General features: G+C 43.9%; 1 protein-coding gene across 7 annotated transcripts in view; it reads right to left on the bottom strand.

Moving 5' to 3' along the window:
* Positions 1-25,107, bottom strand: part of CYRIB (CYFIP related Rac1 interactor B) — a 142,784-nt gene that overhangs the window by 76,652 nt on the left and 41,025 nt on the right. For 2 of the 7 annotated variants that reach the window (XM_068983514.1, XM_068983516.1), the window contains exon 1: positions 3,638-3,758. The exons of the other annotated variants lie outside the window; for them this stretch is intronic. The gene's annotated coding sequence lies outside the window, so the exon portion shown is untranslated. Of the gene's footprint in view, positions 1-3,637; positions 3,759-25,107 lie in introns of those variants that run through there. 7 annotated transcript variants of the gene reach the window in all.

The following is a 25,107-nucleotide window of genomic DNA, read 5'->3' as shown; positions in this document are numbered from 1 at the left end:
AAGGGGTGAAGTTACAGCCAGTGGACAGGAAATTATAATCCTGTATATGATCACAGTAGCTCAGACCATAAAGAATCTGCCTGCAGTGCAGGAGACCTGGGTTGGATCCCTAAGTCAGGAAGATCCCTTGGAGAAGGGAATGGCAACCCACTCCAGTATTCTTGCCTGGAGAATCCCATGGACAGAGGAGCCTGGTGGGCTATAGTCCATGGGGTTGAAAAGAGTCAGACACGACTGAGCAACTGACATGTTAACACATATGCTCACAGACAGTAGAGAAGAATGAACATTATCCATCCTGTGTGGCAGGTGAAAACGTTTGGAGACTCACTGTTTTAAGTAAGTATGCCTTCTAAATATACAACATAAAATACAGGACCTCAAATTAGTACTTCGAAATAATTTTAGTGAAGACTACAAGTCACAGAGGCCTGGGCTGAAATGCCAGCCTTCTTGATCCTACTTGGACAAGTTACCTAAGCAGTTTGAGCCTTACTTTCCTAATGCTACTTAAGAATCAACTAGGAATTAACCTACACCTTGCAGGGTTTTATGGAGAATGTGGCACAGAGGTGTTCACTATTACAGAGTAATAATGAAGGGCACAGACCCAGTCCTCTATCTCTGTGTCCCTTCAGTTACCTAACCTTAGTTTCCTAGTCTGTGATACTACCACCTATTAGATTTAGGGTGTTGTAAAGACTAAATGTCTTACAACACAGCCTGGCAAGTAGCACACACTAGGTACGTGTTAGTTACTATTAACATCATTATCATCACCACCACTGAAACTTTAACTCAACATTGCCACATTATCAGATTCGTTACTTTTCTACTATATGAAAAAATGTTCCTTGAAAAATTAACCTTATTTAGTGAACTGATAATAATATAGGATGAGCTCACACACTCAATTTTTACGCTGATTTTTAGAAACTTCAAATATACAAGAAATTATCTGAATTACCATTGGTCATGAATATTGACAAGATACATACATCAAATATCCATTTTCAGTGAACATATCCCTTCACTGAACTAAAGCATATCACAAACTGATATGTTTATTGTAGTTTCTCCCCAAAGATTTCAAAGCATTTTAAAATAATTATATATAGCAATCCTCAAAATGTACAAGTTACCTGAGAAAATTGCATCTGAGAGCAATCAACATCTTTCTCTAAAACTTTTGCTACATGATTACAAAATGATGTTACAGTCTAACTGTTCCAAACATGACATTCACTCAATTAGTCAGAACATTTATTGCGTATCCACTGTGCACCAGGCAGGCACTGTGCTAAACCCTGTTATAGTAACAGAAAAGGAGAGACCAAAAGTAACAGTGGGCATGCCACTAATATAATTAAGTATTTTGAAATTTTGTTTTCCTTAAACAGTGAAAAGACCAAATTATATGTTCTAACAGTTGAATGCATCAATAATTAATGAGTTAAGTAACCTCATAAAAGTGACAGTACAATATTTTCCCCAAGGAGATGAGGATTAAATGAAATAAAGCATCTGTCTCTACTGCTCAATTGCTTACTAAGTAAAGGTAAATGACCACTTTAAATGAGTCAAATAACCTCAAGAATGACACTATTTTTCACCCATTTGAAGGGTAAAGTTTAGAGAAATAAATCTTAAGTTTGCTGTTAAATGTCACTTGGAATCTATCAGAAATAAACTACATTCACTCAGTTTTACTCAGCATCTGAAACTGTATTTTTTGCTGGGGCGACTAGGATCAATTTACTAATCATGCCTTCCTTTGATCAACCATTTTTTCTTAGGCGAGAAAAATCTCCCCTTGATGCAATTATCAAATCAATTTTTATCCTACATTTTACAAAACGAGAGTTTTCTCAAGTAGCTACATAACTGTTAAAGCTTTAAAGAATTTAAAATATATATATTACCCAGCAAAATTGCTCTGCCAAAAAAAAAAAAAAAAAAAAAAGCAATCTTGACCCCAAGTAATCTTAGTGCTTAAAGTGGTCATCCAAAACCTGAAAGGGGACAAACAGCCAACCACATTTTTAGTACTCACCTCTCCAGAAGAAAGGGCTGTTAGACAAATGCTATTAATATTGACAGCAATTGTATCAAACTGACACGCAGGAAGGTGCACTTCAGGACTAAGTACCTTCCTTGGAGTTCATTATTATGAACTATGAATGTCGCATTAGAAAAACTGCTGTCATTTCATTTTATGAATGCTGAATCAGGCAGTTTTAGTTAACTGCAACACTTTACAAGCAGGCTATCAAATAAGCCCCAATTACCAAGTTGTTCCAGACACAAAACTTGTGTTTCTATTATTAAGTATAATTAAAGAATTAAAAGGATCAGTTTATTTTTCTTGATACATTAGTCTAAAACGATCTGCAATAAGTCTCTGAACACCCAAGTGACTGAAATTCCTTGAGCTATACAAAACACTCCTCTGGAATGCCAGTCTTCCAAATGGCAAGACTATAAGAACACACAAATGATACACATTCTCCACATTACATATGAAGGAGTAAAAAGATTTCAAACTCAATAAATTTACGGGGGGGGGGGGGAGTGGAAACAAATGTCCCAAATCTGTCTTCAACCATAATGGCATTTTGTAGCAGTGCAAGAATTCAGGCATTTATTTCATTAGTATTCCGCACACTGGGGGACATTCAGTAACTGCTGGTGACAGATGAGCCGAGAAGAAGCCTCACCAACAAACAGTATTAACAGGTAATGTTGCAAATAAGTCATGGAACAGCGGGAGAAGGAATGTGGAGGAGTTGAAAGAGTAACAATCTTCGGCCAAATTTTACATTTAGAGCAAATCAGTCACACGCTCCTCCGGCGGCGGGGGTCGGGGGGGAAGTATTTGGTGTGACCCAGAATAACCAAGATGTACACACACACACAGCAAGTGCCACTTCCACTACAGTTTGATGGTCATGCATTAGGATAATTATAGTAGAAACGTGTGTTTTGGAAACACAGCTAAGACCACACCCTAGGACTGAGAACCGGGACTTTAAATGCTAAGGATCAGAGGTCCGCGCAGCACCTTAGTCGGACGGTCTTGTTGCACAGGTGTAAGGGATCGGGGCACCAACTTCAAGGCAGGTGACCAGGAGGGCCGCGTGTCCGAGCGAGGCGTGGCGGAGTCCGAGAGAAGGGGGTGTGGATCCGGGGACCAGCACTGGGAGAGAAGGAGGGAGGGAAGGCGGCCGCTAATAGAAAAGGAAGGTGGGAGCTCCGGGTCGGGGGGCGACTATCGACGTGGGAGGGGAAAGCGCCCAGGAGCCAAAGGTCACGGGCGGAGGCAGAACTGGGCACGGGAGGGGGCGGCGAGCACGCGCGGGGAGACGCGAGTGGAAGGAGGCAGGGGCGGAGAAAGGCAGAGCCGAATGAATGACCGCCGGCGCGCGCGGAGGAAGGGCCCGGGGCGCCCGCGGAGATGCCGCCGCAGCGCCGGGGGTGGGCGCCGGGGCGGGCCCCTGGCAACGGTGGTGGGGTGGGGGACGAGGAAGCCCCGCGCCGGCCCCACCGCGTCCGCCTCTCCGCCAAAATGGGGTCGCGGAGCAGGCGAGCCAGGGGTGTGAGGGAAGCGGAGAAAAGGGGAAAAAAATAAACCACTCACCCTCCGCGCGAGCCTCCAGGCGCTCTCTCTCAGCCCCGTTCCTCCGCCCTCCTCGAGCCGCGGCGGCGGCTCCTCAGCGGCGCTAGGGGGAGCCCCGGGCCCGGAGCGGGGCAGCGGAGGCGGCGGCGGCCGGACCGGGAGCCCCTCCGCACCTGCCCCTGTGGCGGAGCCGCGACGAGCCAGGCGGCGGCGGCAGCGGCGGCGGCGGCGGCTCCTCCGAGCGGGGAGGGCAAATGACCCGGATGTACAGGGTAACGGCAAGGAGGGGGAAGGGGGAATGCCAGGAAGTGAGGGCGCCGCGGACCTGTCCGGCCGTGCGCATGCGCCGCGCGCCCGCCCCGCAAGGTAAACCCAGTCTTCCTTCCCCGCCCCCCTTGCTCCAGCCCCTCCCCTAGGGGGCGGGGCGAGGCCGGAGACAGGTGGTCGGGAGGGCTCCGCGAGGAGAGGAAGGGGGCGCGGCTACCTTCTCCGCTACCCCGCCCTCCTTAAAGGGGCAGAACCTTAAAGGCCGAGATGGCTTCTGGGTGGACCCGCGTCTTGCAGCCTTCTCATTTTACAGATGGAGAAACTGAGGCTCAGAGGTGACAGTGACCTGCCTCAGGTCAGTAAGCTCAGAAATGGCAGAAATTGGAACTCGAGACTCGCAGATCTGGACTCTGCTGAACCCATCAAAGTCGGGCACGCCTTTCCCTCTCCGCCAGGTGCTGATTGAGTCTCAAACTCCCAGATACTGCAGATGCGCTTGGCAGGCTCCCCAGAGCCGAGAGGTACACGTTATCGCCTGCGATGGTATCGTGGAGACGCCCTTGGGAGGTGTTAAATAATCAGTCTGAGAACAGAAATCAGGCGCCACTGGAGACTTGCATGGTGCTACACATAGCACTTTCAGATAAATGAGACTCTGTTCTGGGGTCTGGTCTGGGTAACGCTATCTGATGGACAGAGAAGTTGGATGTGGTAGAGGGCGCAGCTTCTTCATTTTCCCCAAATTCCCCTTTCACTCTGAACATAAAGGTTCCCTCTTTACTTAGAAAACAAGAACATCCCATCTAGTTAGCTCATCCTAACCCCGTTATGAAACTCTCAGATTTTTTTCATTAATGCCAAAGTGTAAATAATGATCGCATCTCCCAGGGATATTTGCAGTTTGACTGCTAAGCAGATAGTAACTATGAAGGTAAATGGTCCTAAACATTTTGAGGTCAAGATCCCTATTGAAAATCCTATAAAAGGATGCACTTTTCTCTCCAGGTTAATGCATACAGGCACATGAACTGCACACAATTTCAGGAAATCTTTGGATCCAGGAAGCCTATCTATGAAACCCTGATTATGAACCCCTATTCTAGTCAAATAGGTAAGATCCCAGTAGTGATCTGGGCCTTACCATAGGTAGCCAAGCAAACACTCCTTGCCCCAGATCCAGAAGGCAGCACTTAACCTTATGTAGCTCTCCGTCTTGCTCTTGAGTTACATGGAGACCAAGTGATATTGGCCATATTACAAAGAAATGTGGTTAAGAGTGTCAGGAGAGAGCAGGTGGCTTTTTCAAGGCACACACTAAGGGCAAGAGTCCTAGGCCTCAGACTTTTACCCTAATTATCATATTTAAGGATGATTTGGGGGTCTTACACTGTATCCATTATAATCTTCATCAATTTCAATGGAACACAAGACGCTGATGTTTTGCAAACACTGATGCGAACAGAACAATCTCCACAATCCAAGAACTCTGATCCATTTGTCTGATACATGGACACCTACTCTTAAATAACTCTGGTCCATATCGACCCACTGTCCTCTGTTTGAACCAGAGAAAGAATTCTTACACCTGCTCAGTCGAGCTGCCAGCAACCACACACCTGGAACCGAGTCTCCCATGGAGAGCAGGAGGAATCTTGTCTGTAACATCCTCAACATGTGAACATCCAGTTTAGCTCAAGTATCTCCAATTATGTGGAGCTCATTATCCTCTAATTGTGAGGAGCCTCTTTTTCTAATTAATTATTTTGGCCTCACTCCACAGCATGTGGAATTTTCTCAAATGCGGACTGTACCTTCACTCCTGCAGTGGAAGCAGGGACCACTGGACCACGAGCGAAGTCCTAGGAGCCTCTTCTTTTACACTGATCAGAAATCTGATGCCCATCAACTGTCATTCATTGGTCCAAATTTTATTTCTGGAAAGTGACATAGACATGATGCTGGCGTGGAGGAGCTTACAGACCAGCAGAGAAAACAATCCATTTGATGAGTGATAACTGTAAAATAGAGGATGAGTCCCAAGAGGAGCATAGACTGCTTTTTTCAGAGACACCTTTCTCCTTATCAGCCCTCCACATGTTCCTGACCTGTGTGAGCTCTGCTCTCACTATCCCATGTGGGAGGTCCTGGAAGAGGGGACAGAAAACAAAAACCTAGGAGAAGTGATAAATTTGCTCTTCCACGATCCCTTCTTCATCCTTCTGCATAAATGTAAGCACATTTCAGCTGTGGTCAAAGTCTCAGGTTGAAAAAAAACAGAGGATGCAAAAAAAGATGTTTACATAAAAGAACTAGGCTCTAATGATGATTTAACCATGGAGGCTTGTTAGCTTTTTTTTTTTTTTTGAATCCTTAGTATATGTGTCAGGCATTGTACTAAAAGCCCTTGACTTGCATTTCCTCTTTTGCTTTTTACAAATTCAGTCACTGAGTCATTCAATCAACACAGTTTTGTCCCTCAACTGTGTCCCAGGCACCATGTTGAGGGTTTAGGGTAAAGCCAGTAAGTCATGTGGTTCCTGTCCTGGAAGGGCTCAAAATTCAGTAAAGGGAAGGGCTATAACCCCACAATTACAACACGGCATAATTCGTTGTAATTTCGGAGGGTGGAGCAACTAACCCTCCCTGAAATGGCTGTGAAGGCTTCAGAGAGGATGAGCTTGGTCTTGAAGAGATGGGGGAAGGGCCAAGAAGGAAAGTCACATGGGCAGAGGAAGGGGAGGTCATGACATGCTTGGGGGGAAGACTGGGTGGTTGGAAAGGACCTCCTCAAACACCATCCTAAGGAGTCTGAACTTGCCTCCGGAAGGCAACCACCAGTAAATAAAAGCTTCTAAGCAAGGGAGAGACATAATCAGATGTGTTTTATATCAAGATCACTCTGACCACAGTGTCCAACGTGGACTACAGTGGGAGAGAGAGGAGACCAGCAGACCAGAGAAGCTGTTGTGAGGTCCAGGCGAGACACAGTAAGAGCCTGTTCTAGGAAACTGGCAGTGGAGAGAAAGAGTGGACAACAGAATTGAGATATTTACTGATGTATTATATAATTTACACATGTTTGTGACTAGTGGAATTTAGGGGAAGAAAAAGCAGAAACTGTGGGTCATGACCCTGCGGTTCCTAGCTTCACAGATTAATCTGACAGTGACACCATCCAATCCCAAAACCTTTCCAGTTCTCATTCCTATTCTCTTCCAACCTTAATCCATGTAAATGAACACTGCTTCACTTGGTATCTTCAGATATGTTCAACTACCTCCTAATATCTATTCCTATTTTTCCAGGCACATTTATCACTTTAAGGCTGCAGAATATTTCATCATGTTGAAATAGCTCTCTTTCTTTTCAGTTGCTAAAGGTCCACACCCTGCATGCCTGGTTCACTCTGGACTCATTTGACTCTGGGCAATTTGCAAGGGATGAGTTGAGTGAGGAAAGGGAGCCTTTAGGGGAAGGGTATTGGAAAAGTGTAGCCTCAAGGGCCAGGAAAGCTGCAACTCTCATGGGAGACACTTGGGCAACCCTATTGCAGGCGGAAATTACAAAGCTATCGAAAAGAATTTATTGACCATGGGAATCCTAATGTCTACTCTCTATGGCAAACCTAAACAGTGTATTAAAAAACAGAGACATTACTTTGTTGACAAGGTCTGTATAGTCAAAGCTATGATTTTTCCAGTAGTCACGTATGGATGTGAGAGTTGGACCATAAAGAAGGCTGGCATCAAAGAATTGATGTTTTCAAAATGTGATGTGGAGAAGACTCTTGAGAGTCCCTTGGACAACAAGGAAATGAAACCAGTCAATCCTAAAGGAAATCAACCCTGAATATTCATTGGAAGGACTGATGCTGAAGCTGAAGCTCCAATACTCTGGCCACCTGATGCAAGAGCAGACTCACTGGAAAAGACCCTGATGCTGGGAAAGACTGAGGACAGGAGGAGAAGGGGGTGACAATGAGATGGTTGGGTGGCATCACGGACTCAACGGACATAAGTCTGAGCAAATTCCAGCAGACAATGAAGGACAGGGAAGCCTGGCATGCTGCAATTTCATGGAGCTGCAGAGTTGGACATGACTTGGTGACTGAATAACAACAACAGTTCTCTATGGCCTAATCCATCTCATCCATTCACTCCTTCATTCATTATTCCCTCTTGGAGCAATGCATTCTTGTGAACCACTAGGCAATAAAGCAGAGCTAAAAGCACCAGGGAGCTGTGGATTTAGCCCCGCCGGGGTTTGGACGCCTGTCCTACAACCTCCACAGGTTAATCTCAGAACTTCAGTTTCCCCACAGTTTGTTCTAAAAATTAGTTTAGATAAAATTTGCTCAGTACCTGGGACAGAATTAAGCCTATATTAAGTTCAATAATTATTTTCAGTCTTGGTTCCTCCTCTGCCTCCTGGACGCCCAGCAATTTCCCCAGTTTCTGAGCACACCTAGAGGGGGCAGTGCATGTGCTAGAGCTCAGAGCCTGAAGCTGCCAGAGTGAAGCAGGGCACGCACGTCCCCTCTCTAACCTTCTATTTCCCTTCTGTGAAATGGACATGAAAACGTACTCACAGGAATGTTTCCATGCTCTTATAAATGCTGTATAGGGAAATCTCCTTGGACTGAAAGACCAAACCAGTCCATCCTAAAGGAAACCAACCCTGAATATTCACTGGAAGGACTGATGCTGAAGCTGAAGTTCCAATACTTCGGCCACCTGATGCCAAGAGCCGACTCACTGGAAAAGACCCTGATGCTGGGAAAGATTGAAGGCAAGAGGAGAAGTGGATGACAGAGAACGAGATGGTTGGATGGCATCACTGACTCAATGGGCATGAATTTGAGCAAGCTCCAGAAGACGGTGAAGGACAGGGAAGCCTGGCGTGCTGCAGTCCATGGGGTCACAAAGAGTTGGGCACGACTGAGGGACTGATCAACAACAGGAAAATGAGTTCAAAACCCCAAAGTACTCTGTCATTACTATTACTGCTATTATAGAATAGACATCACTGTTTTCTTGGTTTCTCCCCACTAAAAAAAAAAATGATGACCTTAGCATAAGTTCCATGGATTTTAATCGATGGCTCAAAGGATCTGAACATTGCTATGGTTCTTGGTTTGTACGGTCCAATGGCTCTTAGAGAGGATTCTGTGAATAGCTGCTGCCACTGTTAACTCAAATACACCATCCAGTATGTTTAAGCACCAAAATTATAGCTTTTGTTGACTCTGTATCGAGTCTTTGTCCTTAATCTAACTTTCAGGGACTTCTCTCAACTGCTTTCCTCCTCCTCTTTGAGGAATCAGTGAATACTGAATCCCTGAACAAAGAGGCGCCTTCCCAGATATTTCCACCACAGCCCAGGCTGAGGATGAAGACCCAAGGGTCATGCCTTACAGAGACAAGCATCCACCCAATGTGTGAGTTTAATGAATGCAGAAGAGGATGGGGAAGGAGGCCTGGGACTCCCTGAGCAGGGTTCAAAGCCTATCCAGCGTGAAGGATGACATCAGAGCTGCTCCTCAGAAAGAACCAAAGAACAGACTCAACAGTTCAATCCCAATACATTCCTGTGATTTAGCAAAACATTAAACAGTCTCTCAGAGGCCATCAAGTTGTCCGGATGGCCATATGCCCCCAGAGTTACAAGGTGTATCCCTGAGCCTCCTCACATTTCCAAGTGCAACACAGTGCTCATTCTGGGCAGCTGCAGTTCAAGTTCCACCAGCCCTCTGGGTGACCGGTAGAAGGCAGCCTCTGCTGGCCCCTCCCTCCGCCCTGAATACACTTGCCGTGCAGCTGCGTCTCAGCCTCCTCTCGGGTCACTCCTCAAAGTGGCCCCTCCATTCCTTCCTGAAGTGGGCCTTCCCTTCCATATTCCCTCGTATGTCACTGGCTTTTTTTTTTCCCCCTTCTAGCACTTACCACAACCTGTAATATACTTTTTTTTAAGCTTTAAAAAATATTTTAAATTAAAAAAAAAAAAGACTTTCAACACAATGTCAGCTCAGTGAAGGCGGAGGCCAAGGCTACCCTGCCCACTCCTACACCTGTCCCTACATCTGGGTGTGCCCACCCAGCTCCTCGGAGACCTTAATACGTGGAATGAGGTTAAAATTTGAGTTAAAAAAAAAAAAAAGGTTTCTGGCCTCCTCTACCTTTCTTTCACTCTGACTATATGAATAATATTTACATGTTGATTGCAGAAAAAATTTGAAAATTCAGAGGAGGAAAAGGAAGAAAATATAAATACCCCATGAGCTAACCTCCTATACCATGTGGACACGCTTCCAAATGTTTTTACTATGTCTATATCTACGTAAAGATAATGCATTGATTTATATAAAAATGGTTCATATTTTGAATTATCATCTGCTGTGTTTCATCTCAAGATCTATCTTGGTCATCTTTCCTTAACAAAGGTACTTCAGCACCTTGTTGTTAAAGGCTCCATAATACATACATGCGGGACCCTGTGCCACTCCACAAAGCATTTAACAAGTTTCCCAGTGTTAAGGTAAAGGGTTGGTTTATTCAATGTCAACAAAGGTAACATGCTGTTAATACAGCCCTCCCCTCTTCACCAGTTCCCCTTTTCCGCTCTGTGTTTGTATTGCTTTTGAGCTGTATTTCTACAGAACTCTATTCCCCACCATCCATTCACCACCTGGAGTCATTAGAGTCCCCATCAACTAGAAGCTAAATTGTTTGCAACCGGAAAAGCTCGAGTATGACGAAGCCAGGACAACGTCGAGGAGTTCATTTCAGGAGTGTGCAGCTGATACAGGCGACAGAAATAAAGAGTGTGTCTTCTTGCCAAGACTTGAACGTAAAAAGAAGAAAGCAGAGACTGTATGTCTTCATGTCTCCTTCCCAAACCCTGTTCTATGGCTAGGTTTTTCCCAAGAGGGATGGGCTGGTCCATGGAGTTGACTGATGTCGTAAGCAGTCTGTGGGCCAAAGCCTGTGGCCCACTTAGAGAAGAGCTGGCTACAGAAAAGTCTACGAGGGCATGGAAGCGGATGCTGGCCTTTCCCACAAACAGTTCTCTCAGTCCCCTTGTGTGGCTCAAGAACCTCTTTGCATTTTCAGCTCAGAAGTCACACCCTCCACAAGAAAAGATCTCCCCCTGCCCACCTGGAGAAGCAGACCCCCCTCCAAAAGGACCCCTCAGTGTTCCAGTGCACCCATGGCCTGACCCACCTGCCCACCCCCACAGTGGCCAGGTCACCTTGTGAAGGCATAGGAAGGGGTCATGGAAGGTGGGACTGAGATGTTTGAAAGTCAGATCCAGAGGGATGGAAGGGAGAGGAAGGGCTGGGTGAGCCATCCATTCCCAGGCCTCACCCCACTATGACCCAGAGACCCAAAGAGAGGTTGATCTGCTGTTCCCCCACCTTTTATGGCACCCCAACAGAGGCAGATGAAACTACAAAGGAAGAGAATCCCTTGTTGGTTACAACTATCACAACACTGTTAATCCGCTATACTCTAATATAAAATAAAAAGTTTTTTAAAAATTAAAAAAATGAGAATCCCTAATTGTGTCAAGGGTCACTAATTTATCAATGCCATTTAAATAAGATTTTGTGTGAACTTACAGTTACCAAAAGAGGAGGCGGGTGGGATAAATTAGGAGTTTGGGATTAACAGATATGCACTACTATAGATACAATATATAAACAACACAGACCTACCTATAAGTAGGAACTATAAGGAACTATGGGCTTCCCTGATAGCTCAGTTGGTAAAGAATCCACCTGCAATGCAGGAGACCCCGGTTTGATCCCCAGTTTGATCTGGGTTGGGAAGATCTGCTGGAAAAGGGATAGGCTACCCAATCCAGTATTCTTGGGCTTCCCTGGTGGCTCAGCTGGTAAAGAATCTGCCTGCAATGTGGGAGACCTAGATTCGATCCCTGGGTTGGGAAGATCCTCTGGAGAAGGGAACGGCTACCCACTCCAATATTTTGGCCTGGAGAATTCCATGGACTGCATATAGTCCATGGGGTCACAAAGAGTCAGACACAACTGAGCAACTTTCACTTTCACAAGGAACTATATTCTCTTTCTTGTAATAACCTATAATGGAAAAGAATCTAAAAAACAACACACACACATAACTGAATCACTGTACTATGCACCTGAAACTAACACAGCATTGCAAAGCAACTACTGTTCATGTGCATGCTCAGTCGTGTCCGACTCTCTGCAACCCCACAGACTAACCCGCCAGGCCCCTCTGTCCATGGAATTTTCCACGCAAGAATACCTCCGTTTTAAAAAGAGAGAGAGATTTTTGTATGTGTTTTCCAGAAATATCATGGTTAGAGGAAAGAGAAAACAGTTTGGATTGAAATACGGTAATGACAAAAGCAACCAATACCTCTGATCAATGGTTTCATTTTGGCTGATTTCCACTCATTTTCTAATTCAATCCTTATAACAACATCAAGAGAAAGATTTTATTGCTTCCAGTTTTCAGATAACAAAATTCCGGTGAGGTACAAAAAAAAAGGTTAAGTATTTTGCTGGAGGTCACAAAGTTACTAAGAGACGAAGCCAAGATTAGACCCCAGGTCCTAAAGCTCTTGACATGCATGAGTCACTCAAACTTCCTTGCTTCCTACTTGCCCCTTTCTTTCTACAAATATTAACTTAATCTCTCAATGTCCAAGCTTCATCTAAAATATTAGATGACTCAACTTTTTTTTTAAGATTTCTTTTTTAATGTGGACCATTCTGTCTTTAAAGTTTTTATGGAATTTGTCACAACATTGCTTCTGTTCTATGTTTTTGTTTTTTGGCCATGAGGCACGTGAGATCTTAGCTGCTTGACCAGAGATCACGCCTGTACCCCCTGCATTGGCAGGTAAAGGCTTAACCACTGGACAGCCAAGGAAGTGCCTAAACTACTCATCTTTAACAGGCACAATAACCACCTAATTCACTGCTATTGTCAGGGTTAACTACAATAATAGATGGAACAGGAAATCCTCCATAGTCCACCACTTTTTACTCTAAAAACAGCAGTGACATACAACTAAATCTAAGACATCCCTGGTCTTGGTGAACTCTTAAGTGGTTAAAACAATTATATGTTACAGATTATTTATTTTGAGTTTTGAAATTTGCGGTTTTAGTATTCAGACTCAGAAGGCTGTATGTCATAGTGGCTGAGGGCTCAGACCCTGTACTCAGAGTCTGAATTCCTCCCTTCATTCTCTCATCTGTAAACACTAGGAAAGTAATGGTATCCACTGTCAGAATGATGTTACCGCAAGTAAAGCAGTTAGGGCACTGCCTGGCAAAGGTGGCGATGGCTTAGTTGTCAAGTCATGTCTGGCTTTGCGACCTCATGAACTATAGCCCACCAGGTTCCTCTGTCCATGGGATTTCCCAGGCAAGAATACTGGCTCAGGCTGCCATTTCCTTCTCCAGGGGATCTTTCCAACCCAGGGATTGAACCCATGTCTCCTGCATTGCAGGCAGATTCTTTATTGATTGAGCCACCAAGGAAGTCCTTGTTTGTTATTATTTCTAATTATTAATTAACGTACTACCTTCATTAAGGTAGTATTTGCATAAAGCTGCCCATACTAGCATTATGTATAATAAAAACCAGAAATAAATTTCCCGCAACAGGGAAACAGCATAGTTGAATTTGAAAGAATTGTCTTTAGAATTAATGAAAACCAATTTAATTACAATTTAAAAGCTTCTGCGTTGCCACTTAGGGGCTGGATAATTTTGAACAAGTCATTTCATTTCTCTGAATTTGTTTCCTCACTTTGAAAATGAAGGGTCTACTCTCAATGACTTATAAGCCCTCTCCAGATTTGAAGTTTATATTTCTAAGGTTTTCAATAAATTATAATCCATCAATATCAAGGATAATAACCAACCCCTAGGTACATAGAGTGATAGTGGTAAAGAATACGCCTGCCAACACAGGAAATATAAGAGATGGGGGTTCAATCCCTGGGGTCAGGAAGATCTGGAGAAGGGCATGGCAACCCATTCCAATATTATTGACTGGAAAATCCCATAGACAGAGGAGCCTGTCGGGCTTTAGTCCATGGGGTCTCAAAGAGTCGGACATGACTGAAGCGACTTAGTACACAGCACATATGCACATATAAAGACAGTAGCAACATGAGACATTTTATAAATTAACAATCCCCATGTTCTTTAACCCTACTTTTGTTCTATGACGTTAATTACCTGCTAACAGAATCTGTACTGTGTTTATCATGAATCTCTCTGAATAAGGCAGAAGCACCAAGACAACAGGGATGTAGACCGGTCATTTCACTGATCTCTTTATTCCCAGCCACCAGAGCAACGCCTGGCACATACTAGGAGCTCAGTTAACATCTGTTGACTGAAAGACTGTGAATATTAAGTTTAAAGAGCAAAGTACAGAGACTTCCCTGATGGTCCAGGGGTGAAGACCCTGTGCTTCCAACGCAGCGGGGGAAGGTTCCATCCCTGATAGAGAAACTGAGATCCGGCAAGCTGTGTGGAGTCACCGAAAAAATTAAAAGAAAAACAAAAGAGCAAAGCACAGAAGTATATACATAAAATAGAATGCCACTCATATAAAATATCTACCCTCATGGGGAAATGGCAGATGGGATCAGAGAAATTAAAACTCAATGACAACATGAGAGTAGGGATGAAGGAATTTTATTTTCCTTCAATGTTCTGAATAAATTTATCTGTTCAAAAAGATGTCATTAGAACAGGGAAGCATGTAAAGAGGAGAAAAATGAAGGCGCGATGGAAGGCATGTCCAAGGAAGACGGCAGCAGACCTGAAGGAAGGGGCCAGAAGGGCTTAAGCAAATAGGAGGCTCTTGGAGGTCAGTTATTCTGTGAATGGAAACAATCACAGGGGTAGAAAGAAAACTAGGTCATATGATTCAGAAAAGAAAAGCCAACTGATTTTGAACTTTTAATTACAAGCTAATTTCTATTAAACTGTTCCCAAGTTGATAGTACTTCCCCATCCACTGCCTCAATCAACAGAAGCTTTGGTCGGTCTGATATTCGGAGGCCTTTGGAGGGGCTATCTGTTACTCTTCTTCATCTGCTGCTGTGGATGCAAGAAGCATGCAAGAGGCCCACAAACCGAAGTTACCTGGTAAAATGTAGGTCTTTTCATGACCCAACTGATCAACCAGGGTCACACACTGGGGAAAACACAAACAGTACAAGAAACAGCCTTCCCTTCCAGGGGATGAAAGACACACGACCTTATTATCATACAAAGCAACACACAATTGCCAAAGAAACTGATACAGACAAACAGCCTGGAAAGTAAAGGGAAAGGACCATTCCTTTTGGTGTGGGGGAGTCGGCGGTTGGGGGCCTGGGGAGAGATAGGGAGGAGATGTCCAGCCCTTATGCTGAACTTGATCAAATCACCAGGACCCTAGTGCTGTTTGTGGGCTTCATCCTGAACCTTTCACCTGGTCCTACCTTGCTTTTGCGATCACATGCTATTCTGAATGCCTCCAGCCTCCAATGTTCGCCTGAGCTCTTCATCACCACCAGGCATCTGAACTTTGAGCAAAGCAGGTCAGAGCCCCTGCTGTGAGAGTTCTCAGGACCGGTGTTACATATTTCAAGGACATATCATTATTGTAAATTGCATGGTGATTTGTGTACTTCCTTGAACACTGTGAGGTTCACCAGGGCAGGAGCATGCCTATCATGTCAACCCTGCATCTGCAGTGCTAGCACAGAGCCGGGCACCATGCCTGGCACAAGGCATGCACTCAAACCATGGCTGCTGGTCACACAGATGACAGGGGTCCAGCCTGAGTTAACCCAGTCCTAGGGCCTTTACCCTACTCTGAACCCCCAGCATGGCCACAGCCCTGGAACCAGGGAATGGATCAGCAGCAGCACAAGGAGGTGAGATGTAAACTTCCCCCCTCTTCTCACATTAGCCAAAATGATGAGGTCACCAGCTGTGTGACACAACAGTTGAAATACAGAGCTTTAGACAGTATGATGTGAATATGCCAAACAGGAGCTAAGAGCATGGCAAGAGTTTAGATTCTCACAGTTTCAAGGCCACAGAAGAAGAGATACTCTATAAGGTTAAAAAAGGAAAAAATAAATAAATAAATCTTTCCAGGAGAGAATCATTAAAGTCCAAGTTAAAAAGAAGCTTAACTGGTTTAGCTAGCTTCCTCTAAAATCCTGGGGCTGATTTCACACTAGAACACAGGTTGAGGAGTGGGAGGGAGGCTCAAGAGGGACAGGCTATATGTATACTTAGAGCTGATTCATGGTTGTTGAACAGCAGAAACCTACACAACATTGTAAAGCAATTATTCTCCAATTAAAAATAAATTAAAAAGCAAAATTTAGTATTCACCGGACAAAAAAAGGGAAAAAAAAAGAACACAGGTTTAATGAGAAAGCATCCATCCTTAGTTTTAATGCCGAGAAGAGGGGAATGCCACCTTGCCTGAACTCTGGTCTTGTTTGAACCCACAGACTCGGAGAAATATATGTGGTTCTCATTTCAGCATTTATTTAACATTGTTTTTTAATAGGCCACTTGTTATTCATGAGGGCCTGCATCTGAGTTTCTGAATGAATCACCTAATTTTAGACAAGGACAGAACCTTGAAATTCATTTTTAATCCAACATCATACTCTTAACTAAATGGTGGAGTCCAAGACAGGTCCAGGGGGTTTCACAGAGCACAATCCCCTAGGCCTGGACTCTGGGTCCAGAGTGAGGATCACACAGGTTCCCATCTACAATCAGAGAACTGCTGAGTTGGTTTCCAAAGATTAGACTGGATCACTGAAGTGTCAACAAAATCCTGCAAAAAAATCTCTACTAATAAGCAGTGTGCAACATTTGATGTGGTGTCTGGTGTGATCTTCCAGGATAAATGAGATCAACTGAAACATTATCCTTTGACTTTCCTGGTGGTCCAGTAGTTAAGAATCCACCTTTCAATGCAGGGGACATGGATTTTCAATCCCTGGTCTGGGAAGATCCCACATGCCATGGGGCAATGAAGCCCATGCACCACAATTACTGAAGCCCACGAGCCTGGAGCCCAAGTCCCACAAGAGAAGCCATAGCAATGAGAAGCCCCCACTCAACACAACTAGAGAGAGCCCATGTGTAGCAGTGAAGACCTAGCACAACCAAAAATACATGGATAAAAATTTTAAAAAACACACAACATTATCCTTATTTGACCCTTCATTACTCATAAATCTCCTCCAAGGTAGGGGGGAAAAATGTTAAGAGATGTGTACCAAAGGATGAAGAAGTAAGTGGAAATGAAGATTTCATGGGACTTCCCAATTTCCCTTGAGTAAGGGGATGGTACGGCTCCTGGTAGTAATACTGAACTACTTCCTCACAGAGTTCCTGTAGGTACTGTTCCTTGTGCCTTAGCCCACGCTGCTCCCTCCGCCACAAACATCCTTCCCACCCCTCTCATGTTTCCCGTCCAAACTGCTCACCAAGACTCCGGTCAGGCATCTCTATAGATATTGCATACGGATTCCCACGTGAATTAGCTTCTGGTTTTACCTCACAGTAAGACATAGCCCTACCTAACCTGACAGTCCTCCTAGGATGTGTCAGAAAGACCAGCTGTGGCATGAGGTTTGCATTAGCACCATGTATTTCATTGAGAAAAGTGCTGTGCAAACACAAGGTTATGTTTTATTAATTTATTACACCTGATTCCTTGGATTTTGATGGATGAATCAACCAGCCCAAGATTAATAGCCTGGCTTACTATACTCATTTCTCTTTCCAAGCCACAAGCCAAAATAAACTCACCCTCAATTTATAACCTTGCAACACGTTCTTTTGCATATCGACTTCTAAATCAAACTGTGGTTATATAAAAGGATGATTGCATCCGTCAGGATGGGCCGTGTTATGCTGCGGTAACAAACAAGCCCTAAATCTCAGCCCCAACAATGACCACAGTGGTCACTCTGGGGTCAACAAAAGGAGCCCAACAACTCCATCTTTCTAGACTTCACCTGACACTTTGGATTAAGCAACTCTGTAGCTGATATCAGTTACAAACACATGACTTCCTCCTTTCCTTATTCAACCACCTATAAAGCTATCTTGCAGGGCTGCCGTGCAGATTAGATGTGATCCTGCTTTTTAGATACTCAGGACACTGCCTGCCTTATAGGCAGCAGTTGGTAAATGATAAATGGTGGCTAGGAACACTGTCATTACCATTATCTCTTGTTCTTGCTGTTCAGTTGCTAAGTCTGATCCAATTCTTTTGTGACCCCATGAACTGTAGCCCGCCAGGCTCCTTACCTCTCTGTCCATGGGATTTTCCAGGCAAGAATATTTGATGAGTTGCCATTTCCTTCTCCAGGGGATCCTCCTGATCCAGGGATCCAACCTGTGTCTCCTACACTGGCAGGCAGACTCTTTCCCACTGAGCCACCAGGGAAGCCCACCATTATCCCTACTCATCTTCAAATGATAAGAATGATATTGTTAGTATAGTTCTTATACGCCAAGGGTTCCTAAACTTGTCTGCAAATTGGAATCACCTGGAGATCTTTATAACTACCAGTGCTTGTGTCCCAGCCAAGAATCAGTGAATTAACTCATCTTGTGTGTAGCCATGGCTTTGAAATTTTAAAAGATCCCCAGATGATTCTAACGTATAAACAAGTTTGAGAACCACGGTCACAGAGGCAGCAAGATGCACATCTATACAGACACATATGTCCAGGTGTACACACACTCACCCACACACATACAAGCTGGTCTGCTCCCAGGTTCCATGAATCCTGCCACCTTTATGACAGTGGTGTTCATATCATTCAGGTGAGCGAGGTTATATGAGGCAACAAACAACCCCTAAATATCAGCCCTAATAACAACCACAGTGGGCCCCCTCCAGGGTCAACTAGATGAGCCCAGCAATCTGGTTTTTCTGGTCTTTACCTGATGTTAAAGGCTATGCATTTTACCCTCAGACCTCACTTCCTCTTTCATAAGTTTGCCAGGCCCACAGTAAATCAGAACCAAAAATATGATACTAGTGTGAACAGATTGGGAGGAGATTTGGTCAGAGGAGAGCCACCAAAGCTTACTAGTAACTGAGACTATTTCTTTGTTCAGCTCTCCATCCCCAAGATCCAAAACACAATAGCCAACTTAATAAAAACGTGAATAGGTATTAATAAATGAATTATCACCAGTAATAACCTGAAAAAGAAGTGAAAAGCAGACACAGGATCTCAAAAATACAGCACCTAAATTGAAAACCTTATGGGTCAGCTTATCACCATCATGTTGATTTCTTTCTTTTCGTTCCTTTCTATCAGGTTGAAATTACATCTGCAGAGATGGAAATAAATGAGATCAGGGGATCTATGAACAAAAACAAGGACCTTGAGTAGTAAAGAATCTACCTTGCAATGCAGGGGACTCGGGTATGATCCCTAGTCAGAGAACTAAGACCCCACATACTGCAGAGCAACTAAGTCTGCATGCCTCAACTACTGAGCCCACACATCATAATTAGAGAATCCATGTGAACCATGGAAAAGATCCTGCATGACACAACAAAGATCCTGCATGCCACAATCAAGACTCCGACGTGGCCAAATCCATAATCAATTAATTTAAAAGAATGTATACAAAAAAATGGGGGGCCTTCCACCTGGCAGCAAAGCACCTGTAGGTTGGGTGCAGGCAAAACAGGAAGAATACAGACATCTTACCACCAGCACACAAGTGATTTCCAGCAAATCATCTCTTGCTCAGTGGAATGCTAAGTCTCGGCAGAATCTGGAGAAAACCAGAAAATCCAGCTTGTTTGCCCTAGTTTTGGCAGCTTAATTTAGGAATCACACTGGGCTTTCCATAAACACTTTACCAAAAAATGTATCCTGTGTTGTGAACACGCGAGTTAACTTGGGGCCCAGGGGGAGGAAGCTTTGTGTATGATTCCATAATAGTTACTCTACTATTTTAAAACCAAATGGAAGCCTCAGGCAGCAAAGTCAAAAAAAGAGAGAAATCATTTTCCTAAGAGTATCTGAATGCAACCATCTCTCCTGATGCATTGTGAGCTGTCAATGGTTCTGCTTTTCTCAGAAGCTCATTCAATTCTCTCTTATCTGGACCAGGGAGAGGCATTTTCCTCCCATCTAGAGTTAAAGAAAAAAAAAAAAAAAAGGAGGCATGATCCTCTAACAAAAGCCTGAAATGAAAAGCAGTAACTACTCCCAAGGCCCTGCTTATTGTGGAGGAGTTATTAGGCAAAACTTTGAACGGTCTCTGTTAGCGATCTATTTTCTCCATGACTATCACAATAGGGAGAGGAAGAAATACGGAATCCACAGCCTCAAAACACCTTGCTCCGCTCCTAGGTGCAGCAAGCCACTTAATCTCTCTGAACTTGTTTCCTCTCTGTAAAATGGAAACACCTATGTGACAAGGACACTCAAGAATGAAAAAATTATGTAATGCATTTTTACATTCAACAATGTAAATACCCCTTCCTATGATCACTGTCAAACTCTCAGGAACCCACTACAATGTGAACTTTTAAAAAGTAGGTACAATGCCTTACTTATCTTTCTACAGCCAGATCCTAAACACTTAGAGATAGCAGTTGCCTCTTCAGCATCTATTCCATTTCTCTCCCGCTAAGCAGCATCCCTCATTCATTCAGACCTTATCTGCAATTCCAGGGGTGGGTCCAGAATGGTCTAAGCCAATCAGTGTTCCTCTGTCACCATGATTGGTTGAGAGACAGAGGTGTGTCCTGCGATGATCCAATCAGAGGGAAGCTCAGAAATTTTGTTCAATGTCTCTGGGAAGAGATAGGACCTCATTCTTCCCTGAATGTGAACAAGCTATCCACTGGGCTACCTCCAGCACCCACAAAGCACCCAGTGAAATATTTCCGAGTATATGAATAAAGATTAGTCTGTGGATGAACAAAGAGCGATGAAATCCAGATTCTCAGAACAGAACTGTAGTAAAACCCTATTAGTACACAGACTGCTGGTTATGCAGCAGGTAAATCAAAGACCAGGGAATGAGAGGGCTTCCGAGGCTGACAGATGTGGACCAAATTCTGGTCCTAGAATTCTAGTGCCTCAGCCTAGGACCTCAGGCAACTTCCTAAGCCACAGTTTCTGTCTAAGCCACAATTTCTCTCTGACAAACACTACTATCACAATTAAATATGCGTTTTTTAATGCATCTATTAATAGGGACAAAAGATTGAGAGAATATACCCCAAACTATTAATAGCAGTTAGCCCTAGGTAGTTAATGACTTTTTCTCTTTTTGTGTGTGTACAGTGTTGGATTTTCTACAATGAACATAAATCGGTGGTCTAATAAAGATAAAATGAAAATAAAAGCAGGACGATGGCAATTAAAGCATCTAGCCCAGCACCCATGACACAAAGTAGGAAGCCAGCAAATGTTCTGTCCCTATGAACACCCTTCAAACGTTTGGGAACAGCTATCATATGTCTATTTCTTGTTAAATATCTCAGCTAACTTAATGTCATCCTTACATGACTTGATTTCAAGGCTCTCTGCAAAGGCTCCATCTGTTAAAACCCCACTCCGGATATCATAGAACCCACTCACAGAATCAGCCGCAGAACTTGTTTGCTCATTCATCTGTTAATTCATTCACTGAGTAAACACTGATTAAAAATGTACTATATTGGACATCTTGCTTTTGCCTACCCCCCATTCACAAATGGTTTCCAGATTTCCCCGAGGAACATCTGCCTGCCTTCATTCTCAGTTCCTGGGCTCTGGGGAGACCAGACCCTATCCCAGCTTCTTTGGGGGCTGGCATTTGATCCAAGGTGGCCAATCAGAGCATCACATTCACCTGGCCACCGTGATAGGTTAGGAACAGGCATGTTACCCAGAGAAGGCCAATCAGAGACACTGAAGAAGAAATCTCTCTTTCCTGAGATTTCTGCTGAACTGTTGGAAAGGGGCATTTTTTTTCCCTGCTGCTAGAACTGCTGACATACTTTGCCACCACAATCCAAAAAGAAATCAGAGGCAGCACTGCAAGATGAGGAAATCCTGTGTAAGCCTTAGCAACACAGTCTAAGGCTTCGTGCCTTCGGTTCCATCCCTGCACTTTGCAGCTACATAAACCAGCGAATCCCTTTTCTGTGGAAGCCAAAAAAACCTCACATGGGGCTCAAAAGAAACCTAACTCATGAAATTGGAAGTGTTCTGACATCAGCTGCATGCCAGCTATGCACAGATGAAGCAAGATGATCCACACCATCTTTCTTGGCACTTGGTCTGATGTGGAGATAGCTACGAACAACTACAATTATTTAAAGCCAGTAAGATAATTGCTTTAATTAAACACTACGCAGAGCAAGGAGAGCACAGGGAGGTGGAGTCAGGACAGGCATCAGCTAAGAAATAGCATTTCAACCTCCTCTGTACCTGCATTCAGGCAGTGAAGATAGAATTACTGGTTGAGAGAGTCAAGATAACACTGTTGACATACAGTCATCTCACAGTAAACTAAAACCACTACAGCCCACGTTGCACAACGGGAAATGATACTTACAAGCTCTGAAGGGTGCTCTCTGGTTGAGCCCACAAAACAGAAACACCCACCAGCAAGCAGCCCTCCCATGCAAGAATTTCACCCCAATGTTACAGATGCTGCTACACTCTTAAATAATACCCAGGTTGGTTTTTTTTATTTTGAGTCCATGAACTTAAGTCTTCACTCCAGTTTTACTGCCCATTTGGACTACTGTTGATATAATCACAAAAACATCACGACAGCCCGCTGAAGATGAATAACCTATTTACTACCAAATGATAAAAGAGAGAGGGCAAGAGTAAGCCTCTGGTTCCACAAGACATTTCATGATGAGTTAGAAATGTGACTGATCTCGGAAAACAACAAGGGCGACTACAGAAGCACCTCTGGGAACATCTAATTTGCTAAGAAAGGCCCTGAAGGTTGCTCTTTTTAAGTGAACAGAGCTAGTGTCTTTTATATCTTTGATGATGCAAAACTCAAAAGGAGAGTTGTGCAGATAAGTCAGAAAAGGAGGACATCACAGAACAAATTCTCCTTGCCTTTGTGGTTTCCAAATACATCAGCGATTCATCTGGTCCAGGAACACAGTTCCAACTTTCCAGAGCAAAGAATCTTAGAGGTGGAAAAATTAATACTGATGGAACTCGGCCACGTGATCTCAAGAGAGGTGCTGGGGATGTGGCAGGAGGGATGGATGCCTACCAGATAAAGGGATTGCTAAGAAGCAGCTGGGTTCTGTTTCCAAAGCACTTATAAGATTTCTTCAAGTGCCACATGAATTCCACTTCCCCTTCTTGCTTGCCACGTGACTTCCTACAAAGACTTAGCCGCCCCTCTTCCTGAAAATGGGATTACTATTTTTCACACACTGACCAGGCCACTACTGGAGTCCAGGCAGAGTCAGGCAATGGAGAGACCCACAGTGTATGACAATGCAGGCAAGTGCCTGGTGCTTGGCATGTGTTCCATAAATGCTGGGGGTCAGCAACCCCATGGAGACCTGGCAATTTCCTCTAAAACTAAGAGGGGATCCATGCCGAAAGCTCACAAAGGGAAGTTTTTTGTTAACAAGTTTGTTTTTAACAACAACAACATATGTTTATGCTTAAAAAATTTTTTCTTTGAAAAAGGATATACAATAAGATACCGTTCATCCACCCCAAACCCACCATCACCTAGACTTCTTCTCAAGAATTAAATGGTACTGCCCACAACCACCTTCTTTTTTGGTGTGCTTCCAGCAAAGTCTATGCAAAATCATCAAGCTTTTGTACGTGTGGGGTGGGTTTGCATAAGCACTAATCCCTTTTTCCCCGCCCCCAAACATGGGAGGGAGCATACCACACACTCTTTTCTGCATACAGCTTTTTTTAACCTAAGAATGTATCCTGGAAAGAATGGATAAAGAAAGTGTTATCTATTATACATATAAAATGGACTATTACTCAGCAGTAAAAAAGAAGGAAATCTTGCCATCTGCCACAACAGAGATGGACCCAGAGGGCAGGACGCTAAGTGAAATAAGTCAGAGAAAGAAAAACACTGTATTATCTCACTTTTACGTGGAATCTAAAAAACACCAACAAAAGAATCCCTAGGCATAGATGCAGAGAACAGACTGGGGGTTGCCAGAGTTGGGAAAGTGAAGTCGCTCCGTCGTGTCCGACTCTCTGCAACCCTGTGGACTGTAGCCTACCAGGCTCCTCTGTCCATGGGATTCTCCAAACAAGAATATTGGAGTGGGTTGCCATTTCCTTCTCCAGGGGATCTTCCCGACCTAGGGACTGAACCCAGGTCTCCCGCATTGTGGGCAGATGCTTTAGCCTCTGAGCCACCAGGTTGGGGGTTGGGAAATATAGGTAAAATGAGTCAAACGTACACACTTCTGGTTCTAAAATAGATAAGTCATGAGAACATAATCTACAGCATGGTGACTATAGTTAATAATACTGTATTCTGGGACTTCCTTGGTGGTCCCATGGTTAAGAATCCACCTGCCCATGCAGGGGATACAGGTTCAATTCCTGGTCTGGGAAGATTCCACGTGCCACGGGGTAACTAAGCCTGTGAGTCACAACTACTGAGCCCGGGCTCTGCAACAAGAGAAGCCACCGCAATGAGAAGCCCAGGCACAGAAACAAGAGAGCAGCTCCCACAGCTGGACAAAGCCAGTGAGCAGCAACAAAGACCCAGCACAGCCATTAAACAGACACATACAATCTTAAAAAAAAAAAAAAAATGAAATTCCATATTTGAAAGTTGCTAAAACAGTACATCTTCAAAGTTTTTATCACAAGAAAAAGTTATGTAGCTGTGCATGACAACGCATATTAACCAAATTTTGTGTGGTGACCATGTTGCAATATACCCAAATATGGAATCATTATATTGTACCCCTGAAGCTCATAATGTTATATGCCAACTATAAAAAGAAAAACAATTAAAAAAAAAAAAAGGAATGCATCCTGGAGCTGATTCCTTCTTGGTGTATATGACGTCTTATTTTAAACAGTGGCCCAGTATTCTCCTGTAAGGATATACCTTAATCTCTTCCATCAATCCTTTCCTGACATACATTTATTTCAGTTGCTTCCAGGGTCTTGCTGTTTCAAAC

The sequence above is a fragment of the Capricornis sumatraensis genome, chromosome 11 (genome assembly GCF_032405125.1).
Source record: "Capricornis sumatraensis isolate serow.1 chromosome 11, serow.2, whole genome shotgun sequence".
Lineage (NCBI taxonomy): Eukaryota > Metazoa > Chordata > Mammalia > Artiodactyla > Bovidae > Capricornis > Capricornis sumatraensis.
The sequence above is the reverse complement of the archived record's forward strand: the minus strand, read 5'-3'. Positions and strand labels throughout refer to the sequence as shown.